The sequence below is a fragment of the Halyomorpha halys genome, unplaced genomic scaffold (genome assembly GCF_000696795.3).
Source record: "Halyomorpha halys isolate HHAL.00 unplaced genomic scaffold, Hhal_1.1 Scaffold765.1, whole genome shotgun sequence".
Taxonomy (NCBI): Eukaryota; Metazoa; Arthropoda; class Insecta; order Hemiptera; family Pentatomidae; genus Halyomorpha; species Halyomorpha halys.
This window is the reverse complement of record NW_027113294.1, coordinates 450454-456101: the sequence shown is the minus strand read 5'-3', so window position 1 is coordinate 456101 and position 5648 is coordinate 450454. Positions and strand designations below refer to the sequence as shown.

The window sequence follows — 5648 nt, the reverse complement described above, 5'->3', positions numbered from 1 at the left end:
ATATATACACATACACATATAAACATATGTATATATAGGTGAATTAGAAACTAGTTACTAATAAATACAGCCAGCTATGGTAGAATTGTAAATACAAAACTAGTGTTTATAAATTGTAGAAAAATACCAGTTAGAAATAGTGGTAAGTGGTAGATGTAAAAGGTAGTAAACAGATAGGTGAAGTAAATGGCAAAGATGAGGTATAGTAAGGAATATAAAGAAAATTAATAAAAATAACTTATCTGTTTACCTAAGTGGCACTCATCTATAACTCATTAAAGAAAGAGAACTACAAGTTTTAGAGCTGACTGCCAGAGAGTGCTTCATGGTTTTCTGAAATATTAGCTGTTGATAATTTGTTATTTTCATTGCTTTTATTTTGATGTTCTAATTATATAAACGTCTAATAAATTGTTAGATTTTTAAATATATTATACAATTCAATAAAGAAAAACTATATGTAGTTTTCTGATGCACTTTAAACTGACTTCATGCAGGCCGTGCCTGTCGCGGTTCTTTGCATTCCTGGTGGTTACAATACCTTACGAAACCAATTCTCTCTTGGGCTATCCAAGTAGTCGCATGTAGTAAGGCTTCATTTACCTCAAAGTAATCATCAAGTAAGATATTTTTTGACAGGGTAATTCTATGAAATACCTTGTAATTGCAGTACACCATTTTATAACTACAGGTTATCTATACTCCATTACGGTTAGCTATCCATTAACGAGGATTGAAAGACCTTAATGTTATCAATATCAAAGATAACAATTGGTCTGTAATCTTAGGATTATAACATAGCAATTGGTCTGTAATGTTACGATATTGAAAAGATTATTCATAAGTAGTGTAGTCATACTAATGATTAATATCAATTAAAATTGAGTACCAGTGTAAATATACTGACTGTAATGTTTTCTTCCTTTTCCATGATAATTTGCTTTATACTTCTTAGCACTCCTATTTCAAACATTTTAAGAGGAAGACTAGTATGAAACTTGTGGAGCCTCTATATCCCACATCGGGAACGGAAACTAAAAAGATTTCATTCCTTGACTCATTTCGTTCGTTCGTTTTATGAACCTTTTTTTCCCCCCATAAATTCTTTAGAACCGTGTTGTTTTTGTTAACGACCAGTTCATTAACGTTTGGGAAAAATAGTAATAGGACCACTACTACTAATAACCTCAAGGTAAATCTAAGTACCGAGGGCGTAGTATAGTGGCTTCACTTTTGCTTTTAACAAGAGTAGGGTTATGCCATTCACTGTTAACCTAAAATCAAGTGTCTTTTAAATCTTGTGATAAGCAGCATCGAATTTCGGTAACAAAAAATGTTTCAGCATTTACTGAATAAACTTCACATTGCAATTTCCAAGAATATGGTTTTCGTTCTTTTTCCACCTACTGCCTTAACAGAAATTTTGAATGTTGTTTAGAAAAATATTAATGACTGAACTCAACTTCATTGTTTATGATGTTGCATTGTAGAATCAATTTTACCGTATTAATACTGAACATACGCTATGTTTTTTGTCTAAGAGCTAATACTGAACATGTTAGTTTAATATTATTATTATTTAATTAATGATATCAATAAAAGATTTTCGTTCAGATTATCAACGTAAGCAATATTTACTATTGCCAACTTATGATTAATAAAGAAATATTTGTAATATAGTTCTAAAAGGTATTCAGGTTACCTACCACTGTTAGAATATACCAAATGAGCTGGTGAGATTTGGAAGAATGGCTAGCTGTGATATCCTCCCCAGACCTTCATTGCTGACTGTTAAATTCTTTCAGACATACCCTTTTAAATAAATTATTTTTTTTATAGACATCAACTCGTCAAAATTTAAAAACTTTTGGAATAGGAAAGAAATTTTAGCTTTGAAAAGGCTAGGTACACTTGGAGTATTAGTTGAAATATGCAATCGAACTAACATGTTTCATTAGTATAGAAATATAAATACTCTAATAATTATTGAATGTTATAAAAATTGAGGACATTTCATCAACACTGTGGAAGGTTAATTAATTGAAACCTTATAGATTGACAGATGGAGATAGATTTTCCATCTGTCTACTTGTTTTTTCTTGTTCATTTTGTATCTACAGGGACTCGCCCTAAACGATGAGTCGAAATGACAGTAATACCAAAGGTGGAGTTCAGATTTTGAGATTAAAACAGATGGATTATGGAGAAAATTTTGAATGATCTTATTTAAGAATTTTCCCTATAATCTATCTGTCTTAACCTTAAAATAAGAATGCCCTTCTGATTGACCGTATACGTTTCCTTTTAAATAAATATGGGACAGCCATTCAATCATCATTTAGAAGTTCTACTTTGTTATTTATTATATATTCAACAATGGCTTTTAGGCTGACAATTTTTACTTTTTGTACGAGGAATTGTTCATTAAAACGGATGCATGTACTTAACAATGTTTGTCCCAAACATTTTTTGACGGCGAAACCCTTTTGGCACTAGTAGGAATATGGTGAAACTCTTTTGGTACTAGTAGGGATATAGTGAAACCCTTATGGTACTTGTAGGAAAATGGTGGAACCCTTTAGGTAGAAGTAGGTAAATGGTGAACACCCTATGTTATCATTTGATAAAAAAGAGTATCTATATTGAGCAAAAGTTAAGAAATGCTAGGATGCCTGCATAAAACCTGGGCAAAATTGAAGAAAATCTGTGATAGTATGGTCAAAAACAGTTGACGTGGAATGACCCATTCCTTAATTATTTTGCGGAACTGCTGGAAGAGGCTCACGGAATCCCAAGGTTCTGTGGGGATTCCAAGGTTCTGTTGGAACCTCAAGGTTCTGTTGGAACCTCAAGGTTCTGTGGGAACCCCAAGGTTCTGTTGGAACCACGGTTGAGGACCACTGATTTAGGTCAGCTAGGGATTGCAATACCAGGATATCGAATACCGGTATTTTGAGCCATTCGTGCAGTTTTGTAATACACATATTACAAATTTGTATTCACAATTTTAAATACAGTTTTGTTCGGTATTTACTGGAAATTTTTTAAATTGTTTCCGCTATATGTTAAGGGGTCACCAACATAGAAAACAGTGTACGTTTTGACTCTAAACACATTTAAAAACGAAACACGATACAAATTTGTTAAAGAGGAATGAATCCAATTGCGAGGTAGATAAAAATTTGAGCACAGTTTCTAAGCCCAAGCCGTCAGGGATTTTAGATTATTTTGAAAAGGTGTTCTAGAAGTTAATACTCGGTAAAATTGCTAGCATCTCCACGAACTACCGTAGAAGCGGAAAGAGCGTTTTCGAAAGGTGGTAATTTCTGCACAAAATTACGTTCCAGGCTTAATGACAGTACAATTAACGCATTATCTTTTTAAAGATAACATTTGTAATGTTACATTTAGTACCACAGACTAAATAGTGATATTTACACTTTTTTTGTGATTTAAACACATTACATGTTTCTTTACTTTTTTGAAATTCTTTATATAGTTTTATAATGCATAAGTTATAAATGTTTATTTATTTATTAAAACAAAGAAACACCTGTGTCTTTTTTACTTTTTCTCAAATTCCTATTACCGGTATTCCGATCTAAAAAATACCGAATATTGATATTGAACTTAAAAATATTGGTCCGATATTGCAATCTCTAGCCATAGCCGTTCAGTTACTAACTTCAATTTATTTTTTATAATATTGTAAAATCTAACATTTTATTTGTCCCGTCTTAGAAATAAATTAATACTTCTACATTTTTGTCTGTCAGTTACGCATTTTTGAACAGAAGTTTTTACTTTCACTTACTGCTTGCTGTATCGAATAAATATTATTTGGTATTGTGTGACAAGATTAATTTATTGGGATCGCCGAGAAATAAATATTAACTGCATCAGGTGAGAATCGAACCCACAACGTTCCGAACCTGTACCCCAACCCGCACGGCCGCCACGTCCCTAGAATATAATATAAGGTGAAGTTACGATTGCGTAAAATTTCGAATTTGAGTTTTGAACGGAAATACATGTTTTGAAGTTTCTCGAATCTAAACAACTAGTCTCGCAAAATGGCCTGTGTATCAACAGTCTAGCTCAAAAACGAAAAATCGTATGAAACTGAAATTAAACATTTAGATAATGTGTATACTTGGTGTATTACAGTATTCTTTCCCGTATAAATAGACCTACCATTAGTGCCATTTTAGAATCGACTTTACACTTCTTAAGGATATTCTTTAAAATGGCTTAATCGATTTTTATTAAACTAGTCAAATCGATATACAATCAAGTGGTCTTTAATACCAGCTAGGTCTTATTCTTATTCAAATAGTTTAACAAAGCTTAAATGACCAATTTTGAAGCATCTTTCAGTAAAGTATCTTTAATTTTGAGATGGTACGGGTATAGTACATTTCGAGATGGTACATTACGGTGTAGTCAGTAATGATACCCACATACGTAAAACTTATTTGTGTCGATGTTTCGAACTGGATTTCAAGTCTTCTTCAGGGTGACACAGGTGGAGTTGCCCTGAAGACTGTGAATTAAGGCCGAAACGTCAGTAAAATATGTAAAGTTTACTTATAATATATGTAAAGGGGCCTCTACATGTTGGCCGAGCCATGGCGAACTCAGACATACACGAGCATGTGGATGGGTGGCTTGGCTCGGTTGGCCTAGGCTCGTTGCCGATCCGTCGAGAGTCGGTTTTTTGGCCACAGATCAAAGGGGTCGTGAGGGCGCTCGTATAGCGTCTCCACCATTGTTCTTTGTCTAGTTGCAACTGAGAGCTGTCACTTTTCATATGTTGTTTAAGTACACAATATGCACTAAAATAACATATTTCTTAACTAAATACATTGTTTAATAACATTTATAAACAATTGAAATTCTTACAATAAATAAAAAATGACTTGCACCACTTTCAGTCCCACAGGCTGAAATAGTTAATACAATAAGTTAACTTCAATAACACAATACCCAATAGGTTAATTCTTTATACAGGAAGAAGAATAAACGTATTAGTATATCTTTACAGTCTAATCTTCCATTGTATACATTTTTTACAAGATTATATATACAACAGGACAATTATGAAAGTTAAAATAAAAGATGAGTTTAATTAATTTTTATTTAATTTTAAGCTTATCTAGTCCGATTTTTGTGAATTGTTGTCATCCACCATCTTATTTGTCGTATTTTACGTTTTCTTTTGTAATAAAAATAATATAATTCCAGGGCAATTGCTGAAATCACTTTAACGTCCTCCATGTTTGCCTCTCTGAATAACACTGACATGTGGATGGTCCGCACTTTGCTTGCCGAGCATTTGTACGAGCCTCCGAGCCGTGGCGAGCGGCCAACATGTGGATCCACCTTAAGTCATTGCTGGCCGCACATTCGACCATATATCGAATCTATGGTCTAATATAAACACCTCATTGATTACCTTTAATTTCATTAATTTGGCATAAATAACCAGTTCTCATTTTATATATGAACAATGGGTAAATTGAAACTATTACATCTTTGATGAATAACTAAAGGAAGTAAAAAACATAATATCAACATTGTAAAAACTTTTTCGATTTGGTTCAACGGTGTTTATTATAAAAAAAACCGTGCCCGTGTAGGCCTCATAT

General features: G+C 32.9%; 1 protein-coding gene across 3 annotated transcripts in view; it reads right to left on the bottom strand.

Annotated features, from left to right (window-relative positions):
- Positions 1–1990, bottom strand: part of LOC106686022 (carboxypeptidase E) — a 38103-nt gene extending 36113 nt beyond the window's left edge. For 2 of the 3 annotated variants that reach the window (XM_014429100.3, XM_014429098.3), the window contains exon 1: positions 1707–1990. The gene's annotated coding sequence lies outside the window, so the exon portion shown is untranslated. Of the gene's footprint in view, positions 1–907; positions 1177–1706 lie in introns of those variants that run through there. The other variant, XM_014429099.3, reaches the window with a different exon arrangement.
- Positions 1991–5648: the final 3658 nt, after the last annotated feature.